Source organism: Conger conger, chromosome 2, assembly GCF_963514075.1.
Source record: "Conger conger chromosome 2, fConCon1.1, whole genome shotgun sequence".
NCBI lineage: Eukaryota > Metazoa > Chordata > Actinopteri > Anguilliformes > Congridae > Conger > Conger conger.
This window is the reverse complement of record NC_083761.1, coordinates 7,766,338-7,780,343: the sequence shown is the minus strand read 5'-3', so window position 1 is coordinate 7,780,343 and position 14,006 is coordinate 7,766,338.

The window sequence follows — 14,006 nt, the reverse complement described above, 5'->3', positions numbered from 1 at the left end:
AAGCTGCCTGGAAGCCGTGCGGAGTCACCTGTGCGGAGGCCGCCGATGTATTAACGAAGAACACTGATGCCGTCGGAGCCCTGCGGTGACGCATTCGGAGCGAGAGCAGACTGAGGAGAGGCAGCCCCTGCATGCGGCTCTGCGTGCAGCAGAACCTGCGAGAGAGTATAGATCCTGCAGAACACTGCAGGGCTGCACTGCAGCAGCATAAACCTTTAACCCTTTGAGGAGTTTTTTGGAATGATTTTCTTTCTCCAAAGTTCTAAGCCAGTGTTCTAGAACTCCACTGCTCTCAGTTGCCAGCGGTGACTGTTACATCAGCCTTAGAATGTTCAGTTGCCAGTGGTGACTCTTACATCAGCGTTAGAATGTTCAATTACGAACATTCCAATCTGATCTTGCACCAGAAAGTTGTTAAGTGCAGTATAATGAGACGCTGTGAACATTGCATCCATCTTCTTCTCACCTTCCGACCGCATCGTGAAGTTTATCCTGTTGATAGAAACCATCTGCACCAAGATGAGTGCAATCTTGCCTGTCCTAGCAGATGGATAGACAATATTGTGTGTGTGCTTGTGCGTACGTGTGTGTGTTTTTGTGTCTTCTCATATTTCACAAATATAGATGACAGCACATCTGAACCGTTTTGTAGCTGTTATAAAATGCTCACTGGTTTTAATGGATATACTGTCGGTAGTAATAATACACTTTATTATTTGAGCAGTGAAACCTTTTTTACACATATATTGTGTGTGTGTGCGTGCGTGCGTGTGTGCGTGCGTGCGTGCGTGCGCGTGTGTGTGTGTGTGTGTGTGTGCGAGTGTGTGTGTGTAGGGGGGGTTATCCAGCCGGGAGGCAGAGGAGGAAGAGGGACATTTTCGCCAGGCTGTGTTCTCCCCAGAATAGGTCAGGGGCACTCCTCCCACGGACATGACAGGTCCTGCCATGTTCTACCCCCCCCCCCCCCCCCTCTCATTACCTGTCCTACCTCACTGCCCAGTTCTGTTCAGCCCAAAAGCAGGTGCAACTCACAATCCCACCACACATGCACACATCTCTGGACCTCTGGTCTTGCTCCAAACACAAACTACATTTTAATAGGTGTTAGCAGGAGGTCAAGTTTGACCTGTCAAGCAAAAAAGTAATTTATAACAAGCTGATATTGTCTACTTGAGAGAAAAAAAAATTGGAATTTAAGCCTCATTACAAGACTAAAACACTCAATCAGACACACTTTTTTTGCAGGGCGCCTTCCTTTCATTTCATTGGTCGATCACAGCCTAATGACCCTAGAGTTGTTGTTGTGTTGACCGCTCTGTTCCTATAAACTGTCGGGCTTCATTTTGAGGAGAATTTACATTACTCACTTTGGTTGATACACGAAGTCGGCAGGTGAAGATGTGCGGATACGACACTTATACGCTGCACACATGCATTATATTTAATATTCTAAAAGACCTTTCTGTTTGTATAAGCTGCCATATTTACTGTAGGTGTTACGTCAACATACGCAGTGCTGTCCGAACGCAGTGACAGTGTACGTGAGTCAACGAGCGAAGCAACAAACCCTGCGGACTCACGAAGGTCAGCGCGTCATCGCTGACGTCAGAGAGAGCGCTTCGCTGAGGGTAATCAAAAGGAGCGACGAATCCAACAAAACGGAAAAGAAAAACCTACACAAAACCGCCAAGGTAACAAGTATAGAGTGTCACTGTATCGACAAAGGAACCTATTCCTTCTGACTAATAAAATAGTTGTGTTAAGTATAGACTGCCTGCTGTACGGAAGATTATAAAGTGTGACGGGGGGATGTTAAGGTCAAAAGCAGAATCCGGCGCCTCTTCGTTCAGCGGATTGGCTTTCTCTCTTTTCATTGCGCGCTTACCGCTAACTCCGCGTTCTCCTCCGCCTCGCAGAACTCCGCTTGTCTCTGTCGTGCACAGCTCTCCAGAAGTCTGGACCACATAGGACCAGGGCGTAGGGGCTAGGGCGTTGGGGCAGGGGCATAGGGGCTAGGGCGTAGAGCAGAGGGGATAGGGCAAGAGAGGGAGTGAAAGTGGGAGAATGTGTGTGCAGACTCAAAACCCACCTTTTCAAACTCTACCTTAGTCCTCCCTCCTGATTTCCCCTGCCGCTCCTTTCTGATATCCCTATCCTTGTCTAAACCCCCCCCCCCCCCAAAAAAAAAAGAAAAAAAAGAAAATGCACTTATGATGACAACTATGTTTAGAACAGCACATTTCATGTGTATTTTGCTAGTTTCTGGATTTGATGCTTTGACTTATGGTAGAACCTATGCACTTGTAAGTCGCTTTGGATTAAAAGCGTCTGCCAAATGACTAAAATGAAAATGAATGAAAATGAGAATAAGGAGAGAAATAGAGAGACACAGAAAAAGAGATTAATATTACTGTAACCTTTCATGTCGTACACTACAGTATTTATTTTTGAAAGTGAACCTGATTCTGCTAATTGGCAGCTCGATGCGACCTCTAGCTGTTGAAAGAGATGCGCTGAATTGAGTCTGGGCTGGAATGAGAACCTACGGGACGGTGGATCTCCAGGAACTTAGCTTCACGGGAAGCACCCACAGTCACGTCTGAGTCATGAGCTGGTGATTCATGGCTCGCTCGTGCTTTTGGGTTGCGACCAGGGCTTGTGAAATGTCAAACACGGAGGCGGGACAGGGGAGGGGTAGGGGGGCTTCAAAGGCTGCCCGTTCCGTGATCCTGACGGAAGATGAAGGCGTGCCACGAACGCTCGCAAGGTGACATTCAGCGTGAGGATCCTCGCTTTGTTCCACTCGAGAGCGAACGCCACGCAGCTCCTCTGCGTCTCCCGAGGCTGCTAACTCATCCTCAGCTTGTTATTTCCAGGACGAAAAAAAAATCCAATAAACTAAATTGGCCTGCTCCCTCACTGGGTCTAATCCGTGCCTCTTCGACCCCCGTCAGAGCTGGCTCAAGGATTTTGGTGGCCCTAAAAAGATTGGCTGGGGGTTTGTTGGCAGTTATAGATGAGGGAACTGGTGCAAGACCATCAGCGACAGAAAACCTATTCACTCATACCCTGTGAATACTGCACCTTTATAATGTCTTTAAAAAAATATATTAAAATTTCTTAAACCTGAATTTTGTGGCCTATCGGATAGCTCTGAGCCGTGAGGTCATTGACCGTGGTGGTAATTTCAAGAAGTTTGAAGATTTTTTGCAGCCTGGGTGATGAGCTCTAGAAGTTTCCATGACTGTCACATGTGACCTTCGACCTTTGACCTTTGACCCGACAGCTGACCTCCATTGAGCAAGATGGTTTTTCAAAATTCTGCTACAGTGAACAATAGCACAAAAACAGTTTTTTGCTTCCTTAATGATGAACCCCACCACCCCCCAACCCACTCCCCCTCCTCCTGGCTAATGTAATTGATTTAGTAATTTGTTTGTACGCTGACATTTGTTTAAGTCATTAAACACACTTCAGTACCATCTCCTTTCTTGCAGCTTTTAATAAGGTACCAACCGACGGTTGCGCTGAGAGCCCCCACCTGATTGGCCAATGCTGACCTTATAAAGGTCAGAGGTTAAACCAGTGGGATGTAAGAACTCGCTGATGTGGCCCGGAGATTAATATGAGACTCGGTGTGCGTGCGTGAGTGTCAGGAATGTCTGAAATTATTTCAGCCCCGCAGTGCAGTTAATCAGACATAAGAAATGTGAGCCTTCAAGAATCTTATCGCTGAACTTTCCTTGACCCAAACAGTGGCCTTCATCTAATGAAGTTTTACAGTATAAATTTCAACATTTTAGCTTGGGGGAGGGAGGGAGCCACACCAAGTAAACCATTAAAATCCTCATTACAACAACCCCCCCATCCCCCCTCCAGTGCCTTCCACAAGACAGCGTTTCACAAATTAGTGGGAGGATATATGCTTGCAATAACCCAACAGTTGCTGTTATAAACAAAATTATTATCAGGCGACCCAATGGCTACAGCCGATAAGATCCCATAAAAGGAACATTTTCTTAATGCTGTAACATTAGAGCGGCAGCCTCTGTCCAGAGGCTATTTTTATGCATTAGAGGGAGAAAAAAAAATCAATGAAGACTGGTAAATGAATGGCCTGACTGCAAGGCTCCTAATGCAGAATATTTCAGCATAGTCAATGATGCCGTGAGATCTAGGGGAACTACAACTCCCACAGGCACCAACGCTCAGCGCCATGGAAACGCCACATCTGCTTCTCCATTGGGGAACGATGACATCACCTGTTACAGCCATCAGTTCCTCCTCTCGGGGGCAGTGTATCTGTTTGTTTGTTTGTCTTTGCTCGGCATAGTTCCAAGAACCATGGCAACAAGAGATTGACAGGCTTCTTCCCCTATTTGTTTTTAAAGGTAATTCTCACACCAAAAGGCAGTTATCGAGAGTGAGGATTAAGACAGATAAATGAGCGCTTAAATAATCAATAAGAACCACTGACCAATGAAATGTCAGACGAAAGTCCAGCGAAAGAACCAATATTGAGAGTTTTTTTTCCTGTTCATCTGTACTAACTATTTTCAAATCTGCCTCTCATAGATATGCAAATTGGAATCTCTAATCACTTAGTTAATTTGAGAAAAATCAAGAAATAATTACAACCTGAGTACTCCTGTCAAAATGCAATTATTATCCTCGCTAACAAACAAGACTCATCTAACACACACTTAGCAGCATGAAAAAAGCATCCACCCAAGTAAATGTGGATTGGCAGTGAATTCATTTCTTTTAAAAAGCATGGATTTGAATTTAAAATGAACATTTCAGAAAACCATAATAAACCTGACACTCAAACTTGAATTAGCCTTAAAAGAACATCACATCACATCTCTCTCTCCCTCTCTCCCTCTCTCTCTCCCTCTCTCCCTCTCCCTCTCTCTCTCCCTCTCCCTGTCTCTCTCCCACCCTCTCCTCTCTCTTCTCTCTAAAATTCAAATGGCTTTATTGGCATGAATAGAAATCAACCATTGTTGCCAAAGCACATACAATAGTTAATTATTATTACAGTAGTACACAATAAACAACATACAATATACTAATAATGTAATATAATGATCTCTCTCTCCCTCTTCACTCCCTCTCACCCATCCTTTCCTATCTCTCTCTATCCTTTGCTCTCCCTCCCTCTCTCTTTCTGTCTCACTATCTCTATCTCTCTATCCCTCTCTCTCCCTCTCTCACCCACCCTCCCCTCACTCTCCCTCTATCCTTTGCTCTCCCTCTCTCTCTCTCTCTTGCTATCTCTCTTCCCCTCTCTCTCTCCCTCTCTTACCCACCATCCTCTCTCTCTCTCTCTCTCTCTCTCTCTCTCTCTCTCTCTCGCTCTCTCACACACACACTCTCTCCTACCCTCTCCTCACTCTCCCTCTCTCAGGTGTGTCAGTTGAGAGTAGAGCAGAATGTGTTTGTGGCTTCATGGGAGAGAGAGAGAGAGAGAGAGAGAGAGAGAGAGAGAGAGAGAGAGAGAGAGAGAGAGAGAGAGAGAGAGAGAGAGAGAGGGACAGAGACAGGGACACAGACAGAGACAGATATAGACATAGACAAAGACAGGGACAGAGACAGAGACAGGGACAGGGACAGGGACAGAGACAGAGAGACAGAGACAGACAGAGGCAGAGACAGAGACAGAGACAGAGACAGAGACAGACAGAGACAGATACAGACAAAGACAGGGACAGGGACAGAGACAGACAGAGACAGGAACAGAGACAGAGACAGACAGAGACAGACAGAGACAGAGACAGAGACAGAGACAGAGACAGACAAAGACAGGGACAGGGACAGAGACAGACAGAGACAGAGACAGACAGAGGCAGAGGCAGAAACAGGGACAGAAACAGACAGAGATACAGATACAGATACAGACAGAGACAGAGACAGAGACAGAGACAGACAGAGACAGATACAGACACAGACAAAGACAGGGACAGAGACAGAGACAGAGACAGAGAGACAGAGACAGGGACAGAGACAGAGACAGACAGAGATACAGATACAGATACAGATACAGAGACAGAGACAGAGACAGACAAAGACAGGGACAGGGACAGAAACAGACAGAGACAGACAGAGGCAGAGGCAGAGGCAGAAACAGGGACAGAAACAGACAGAGATACAGATACAGACAGAGACAGAGACAGAGACAGAGACAGGCCCCGTTCTGGCAGGCTGGGCTGTCCCGGGCTCCATAAATTACACAGCGAGTCTCGGGGAGTGAGAGGCAGCAATTAGCGAATGTTCGGCGGGCTACAGAAAGAGGCAGCTCTGTAGAGTAACGCTTCTCTGTCCTGGCCTTCGGTGACCGTTAAACAGAAGCAATAATTAGCAGCTCGCCTAGAAATGGGGAGAATTCAGCGTCCATAAGACACCTGCTTTAAATTAGAGCTTATAAAGGTCCTTTTCAGAAAAGGTCTCTGTGTTAAGGAATATTTAACTCCAGGCATGAAATCCAAAAAGCAATATTCAAAGAGCACCTATCAGAGCATTCATAAAATATTGATTGCCAATGAGAGCAAAAGTATTGCAATAGTAGGCTATGCACACGCAAAATATTCAACATTAGTAGTAGCGATCAGTAATATCTAACATGGTGGTGTTAAAAGTCCTCTCCTTCATGGGTTTTAATACAGCTATTAATTTGTCTCTTTCTGTGTTTCATTGTTGTCCTTTCTAGCTCTCCCTGCTGTTGACAGCGTATCATTAGGGTTTGGGGGCAGGGCTCGTAACTGTGAGATTGTAGGTTTGATATTTCCAGATGGGGCTCTGACACTGCACCCTGGAGCAAGACACTTAACCTGAAGTACTTCAGTAAAACAGCCAGATGTACAAAAACAAAGATTGTAGGTGAAGAATGTAAGATGCGCAAGGATGAAAGCATCGGCTAAACGCTAGTCCATTTACGTACGTCCTCACAGAACTGTTGGGCAGTGATGCACTTTGAACTCACTGCCCATCCATTAAGAAAGTGTCACCTGAGGTAGTGATATAAGGGTGGGTATGGGGGAACGGACTTTATCAGATTTGCCTGTAGGGCGTAGAGCCAGCTTCGATGGCGAAACACTGTTGACCCACAGTCAGTGTTGCCGAGATGGCCCTTCCGCCCCAAACGTGTTGCGATCTGCCCTTGGTCCCAGGGCTAGCAGAGTGCAGGTAGACAGGCATGCTGAAGTTGCTAGGAATGTTAGGGTTGTTATTCGCTAATGGATGTTTGTGTATCCACTGTTATCTCTGCAGATGTGACTGCCCTCTCCGTTCTGCGGCAGCCTGGAGCAACAGTTCACAAAATGGCCGTTGTGGGTTTCTGTGTGTGACTGCTCGACAGTTTGCCAAGGCTCCGTCATTCCTAGATAGTGGATTAAAGTGTTTACTGTCGTCTGTGTGTGTGAGTGTGTGTGTGTGCTCTGCAGAAAGAAACAGCTCAAGTTAGATTTTGAAACAGCTGGTAAGCTGGCTGACCAGTTCAAAGGAGCACCCAGCTGATCCATTCAGCTTGACATGGTTTCACCAGCTCTGTTTTGAAACAGCTCAGACAAGCTACCAGCGCTAGCTGGTTGATCAGCTGATACCCAGCTAGACCAGCTTGTATCCAGCTTATCCAGCTCCATTTTTAAGTTGGTCAAGCTGGTGTTGCAGGATATTACAGCATGGTGTGTGTGTGTGTGAGAAAGCACACGCAGAGTAAAACAGCCAAGCACTGCTCCGTCTCAGCCGTTGTGGGCTGGCAGTGTTGCTGCCGTATACCCTGAACAACTGCTCTGTGGATCCAGTGTAAACAGTCTGACTAATCAATCCTGCAATGTGTGTGAAACCTACGCACGTGAATGTAGAGATGACACCGGTATTTAAAAGCCCCAGGATATCCCCGATGCCAGAGAAAAAGGGCTCCCTGTGTGTGTGTGCGTGTGTGTGTGTGTGTATGTGCGTGTGTCTTTCACATAATTCAATGCATTCTCTTTTAAAAATTCATCAGCTCGCAGAGTGAGAATGCCATTTGGATCCCGGGGAAGGCCGGCCGTGCCTTTTCGTCCGGTGTCGAAGCGGCCATTTTTATTTTTAGACCCTGGCAGCGAGACAATCAATTACACTCCCCCTCCATGGCTTTAAATAGCAACGCGGCGGCAAATCTAATCTCTCATCTGGCGGCCCGTCTTGCGCGCGCGGCCCTCCGGAAGATTTCCCCCGGCGTGACTGGAACAGACGGCCCCCGCGGTCCCCGCCCGCGTCTGCAGCGGACTGAACCCCGCGGCCCCCGCCGCTCTCCGTGGCCGAAGAACGCCGCGATTTTCACGCGAATCCAGCAGGAATCCAGCGTGCGTATCGCCGTCGGAAAAAGAGCCATTCGCGTGCTTTTCTTCCCCTTTTCTGCGGTTGTTAAAAATGGAACGAGAGAGAGATAGAGAGAGAGAGAGAGAGAGAGAGAGAGAGAGGGGAGGGAGGGCTTCCTTTCCATTTGGCTTCTGAGAACGAAATGGAATCCGCCAGAGGGTGACCTTGAAGGAGGACCTCAGGCTGCAGATATGCTTCTGCCATTGATTTTTCATTTCATCTGAGCAATATTTGGGTGCGTGGCGGTACGCTGTAGGGCCAAGTCAAGGACAGGGATGAATCGTGTATCAGTGCATCGAAAAAATACTAAGGAAAATGGGATTATTTTCCAATGCTTGAGTTCTGCAAAGTAAGCAGACCAGCTTTTTTTTGCTCTCCTTATTTAAACACGCTAAAGTCGTTTGCTGTTCAAATGCAGCTATTCAAACGCAGTAAAGAAATTCAATTTCCTCAGATGGATTTTTGCTGGGAAATGATTACCTTAAATAATTTGAATAAAGTGACCTAATCTTGTCACAGGATTTTTACGACTACTTAAGTCGTATTCCATTGTAAATTATAACTACACATAATGCAGACCAAGCAGATTGTCGACTTTGTTTCTTGCATCCATGGGGGTGGGGGTGTGTCCTGGGGGTGCATGATAAGGTGGGCAATGTCCGCCTCCCAAGGTCCGAAGATTTAACCCCCCCCCCCCCCCCCTCTCCTGGTTCACAATCACAAACCGCCACCTCCACCACCTCAGGTCCTGTTCCTTTGCTTATTCTTCCATCCTCCCTTCCCTGAAATACAGGAGGCTCTTTGATACCCTGGTGCTTTCAAACCACCCCTCAAACTTCATTGTACTTCAACACAACTCGCCAGAAGACAAAATTGGTATATTTCATCATCAATGGAATGCAGACAGAACTTCCAATAAGAATGTGGAGTCCAAATTCTGGAGTGACATCATTCTAATGTAATATCAGTGTTATTGCTGCAAATATTAGCACACAGTGACAGCAAGTGTGGTTGGAAGGCTGGTAAATACAGCAGTCGGTGTGTGTGCACAGCTAGGTAACAGGTAATTGCTATAAACTTGATAATTATAGTAATTACTGTATGTCCCTGAAATCTTGTGATATTTGTTGACACTCAAACTCCTGTCAAACTCCATAGGGAAACTGAAAGTGCTTCCCAAGTAGAAAGACACAGCAGGTTTGCCATTGTATGATTGCACAGATTGTGAACACAAACACACACACACACACACACACACACACACACGCACAAAACACAAAACCGCAGCTAGTTAAACGCATTACAATTCAATCGCAAGGCACCTGATGGCTATCTAAATCATTTCTTTTGTGGGAACAGATCTCAGCAAATCTGTCTTCTTCATTTAAGTTTAAGGAGCAGAAATTACACACTCCAAATCAAAAAGCAATCGAAAATGACCAGCTGGTAGAAGTGTCTTCAGCTGCCAACACCAGGAAGCACAGCAACAGATCCCAGGCCAGATGAGGCATCAGCTGCAGCGTGATTGGCCTTTAGTTCTGATTTCTGCATCTGATTGGCCAGATGTGAATGTTGGACTGCAACATTATGGCACTGCACAGACCTAACAGAAACATACACTGACTGAGCACTTTATTAGGGAAACCAGTACACCTACATATTCATGCGATTATCAGCCATTGTGTGGCAGCATTGCAATGGAAGAAACGTGTTGTTATTGATAGATGTCAGTGGAGAAGGGCCAGACTGGTCAAAGCTGACAGGAAGGTGACAGTAACGCAAATAACCACAAATTACAACAGTGGAAGAGCATCTCTGAAAACACAACGCGTCAAACCTCCAAGTGGATAGGCTACAGCAGCAGAAGGCTTAATAAGTCTAATAAATAAGTCTGATAAATACCGAATAAAGTGCTCGCTGGGTGTATGCATTGGTTCTGCATGTGTCCGCAGCTAACTGCCTGCCTTTGACTAAATACTCCCCACAAAAACAAGATATCCCTTTTCCTAACTAGTCCTGACAACCGATAGCTGAGACCACAGAGATCTCCTTTGGGCTTGGCAGGGAAATCAATGGGAGAATGCGCTGTATCTGTTTTTCTTTTACCTCTCGGTGAGTCCAAAGGCACACGTTTGTGTTAACATTGTTTCCTTCCACCCACAGTCCTCAGACACCAGGTTAGGCTAATTGGGCACTCTAAATTGCCCTTAGGCGTTATTGTGGGAGTGAATGGTGTGTGTGCTCTGTGTTAGATTGCCGATCTGTCCAGGGGGTATTCCTGCCTCTCGCCCAATGCATGCTGGGATAGGTTCTGCCATCCCCCACAACCCTGACCAGGATTAAGCATGTTAGATAATGGATGGATGGATGGATGGATGGACAGATGTACAATCACCCAGTTCTTATCTCTCTCCATATTCAAGCATAGAAAAACTAAAGTTACCGTTCCAAACATTTTCATTGCTAGATTAACATAATGAAGATACTTTATACTACACTTATATGACAACGCAAGAAATAATTTTTTTTTTATTTTTTTTTTATTTATTTTTTTAGATACATGCCATTAAGACTAAATCAGCAATAATTAGTAATAATATGGTAATAACATGTTAGTGGAAGAATAGGTTACTGCATAACTTCATTGGTAACTTCGTCAAAAATCCAGAAACAGTAAAGTATTCATTATTTATTTTATTTTTTATTTACTCTGAAGTGTGTACCTACATTGCATAGTGGGGCTTAGATACAGAATAACATTGTAATAAGTAAATAACCAAGACTCACCGTTGGTTTTAGCAAAATGTCGACACATACCAACATCACCTTGAAAGTAATTGTTTTGACTCGGGGTTCAAGCTATGAAGGCTCATGTGGAGATAAAAAGGGAAAAAAAAACCACTGTCGTTCACCATATTAGAGATGGGGGACCAACCTCCCCGACATCAGAGAATGGAGGGAGATGGAGATTACTCAGCTGTGAAACCCCAAGGAACAGTAAAGACCAGAATATTGAATTTTAATGTGGATTTTGAGCAAAGTGTAGTTTAGCTTAAATGGGGCTGTCTGTTCCCAAAGGTCGTTAAAGTAACTCCTGTGAAACAAATGCAATTTTATGATTACTGTTCCGCAGTAGAACCATAGCAGTTTCATTTGACTGCTTTGTGAATTATATTCCAAAACACGGTGGTGTAGGATTATTTCATAGAAGTAGCAAATGAAAATGTAAGTTACCTGTCATTTTAAAGTCAAGAAATGTTCAAAGTTCATTCAAGAACTGTTGTACCGTGACTATTAGCTTGTTCTTCTTTTTGTCCTCAGCTCTAAGGATAACATGAGTAGGTTTCATTGATAATTAAACTTTTTGGTCACACTGTATTTGAACCCTTCGACATAAGGCAGACATAATGTCACATATGTCTGTCACCAGATAGCATAACAGGTGATGTCAGTTTATCTCAAATGATATATATGTCATACATTCAGCAGTAAACGTAACATGACGTACAATTGTACTTGAACCCACTGACATAAGGCTGTCATAACACTGTCATACGCATGACATAATCTGACATCACCTGTTATGCCATCTTGTGACAGCTGTTATGTCATGCGTATGACAGTGTTATGACAGCCTTATGTCAGCGGGTTCAAATACAATTTGACCCGCTCAGTTTCTATGTATGTACATGTGCACTTAAATTAATAACAACTTCACTTCTCTCTATAGTTTGCTGTACAGTATATTCAATTATGGAAACTTTCCAAGCAGTTCCACAGCTCAGGTGTGACATCATCACACGCTATAAAAATGAGTTTAGTGTCTGAATTAATGACCGTGGACACTGGCTGACTTTAACAGTATTTGTCATCGTAATTACCCCGTTGCTTGTTCCTATTAAGGCGGCTGTCATGAGCAGTAATTGAGGATAAAGGCGCCGTGTTTAACATTGACAAATGCCATTTGGTCCAATTACAGGCCTCCGTTTCTCAGTTAGGCAGCTACTGCAGATACAAGCTCCTATACCCTGAGGTCTCACCGATACACCAGGGGAAAAAAACTCAGGCCACACTTCATTTTACACCCAGATAATTACCAAGTCTTTACTGTGTAACTACCAGATATTATTTAATTTCTTTGATTTCATGCACTATGAAAACACACATGAAGCCACAATAAGATCCGCCTTGAGCGAGGCCCTTAACCCTGCATTGCTCCAGGGGAGGATTGTCTCCTGCTTAGTCTAATCAACTGTACGTCGCTCTGGATAAGAGCATCTGCCAAATGCCATTGATGTAATGTAATGTAATGAAATGGGTTGGAAAACATACTTACTTATGGTACTTACTGACTTTGTTTCATAGTATGTACTTACCACTGAAATCCAAGTAGTTACCTAATAATAATAAAAGTAACTGTGTACCTACCCAGTAAATACTAATTAACGGGCTGTAAAATAAAGCGTTAGCGAAACCCACATTATATTCGATTTAAACATTTAGCCGACTGTCTTATCCAGAGCAGTCTACAAAGAGTACTTTATTGAATAATGGGAGGGTTCCGGGTTTTACTCAGAGCATATATCTGGGCTAACTCAGTAATTCTGCTTTGTGATACATTGTAGAGTAGCTGTGTTGAGTAGTAGTGTTCAAGGGAGTCCGTATGAGTCCAGTATACCTCTCCTGTGCAGATTGCCTTGGCCTTAAACACATGGAGATATTTCTGTCTCTTTTTCGGGGAAGTGGGCTGGGTTGGCTCAGTGCCATTTCAAATAAAATAAAAAATCCAGTGATTTTCAATGAGGATTTTTCCAGTTAGTTAATTTAATTTCAGTTCATGTCCAGAGCTCAGTGAATTAAAATGACTTTGCTGAGCTGTGCAGTCGGGGGGTTACGGGTTCAACTCCCAGCGTGGACCACGCACATTACAGAAGTCTAAAATAAAGGGGAAATTCTATATCATGTTATACCCTGTCTGTGTGACATCACTAGTCCACCTGTACACTGAAAAAAAAAAGTTTAATTGGTAAACCAGTTTACTTCAGTTTGTTGCATCTATATTTTATAGTCTTTCTAAAATGAAAATCTTGTGTTCATTTGTGTTCAGTTGAGAAAACCTAAAACTGCAGGTGTATCAAACTGAAGTAAAGTTTAAGGTCTATCAAGTGAAGCATTTGTGCAGGTCCAGTCCAGTCCAGTCCAGCCCCGGAGCACTGAAAACGCTCCAGTCACGCCCTCAGCTGGTGTGGGTCCACAGAACTAGTGGGGAGGGCCTTGGACCCGGTCCTGAAACACTGCTAAACTGCGCGGCCATATGGGCTGAGGCCTCGCCCCCTGTCAGTCTGCCACCGGAGGTCCTGGGCAACACTGTGATGTCATTGAAGAAACATCAAACGAACCGGACAGCTGAGAACACCACAGAAGAAGATGAAAAGGAATTATAATGTTGTTTTCTCCCAACTGTGATTATGAAAATTAAAGAAGCCAGAAATCATCTGGACATCAAACTATGTTTAGTTGACAGCCTCTAAATTTCAATTTGGTAAAATATTTATTGAGCAATTTTAAGAGCACGCCTCACAGCAAGGAGGTCCAGGGTTCAGATCCCCGTCGGCCGGGGCCTCTCTGTGTGGAGTTTGCATGTT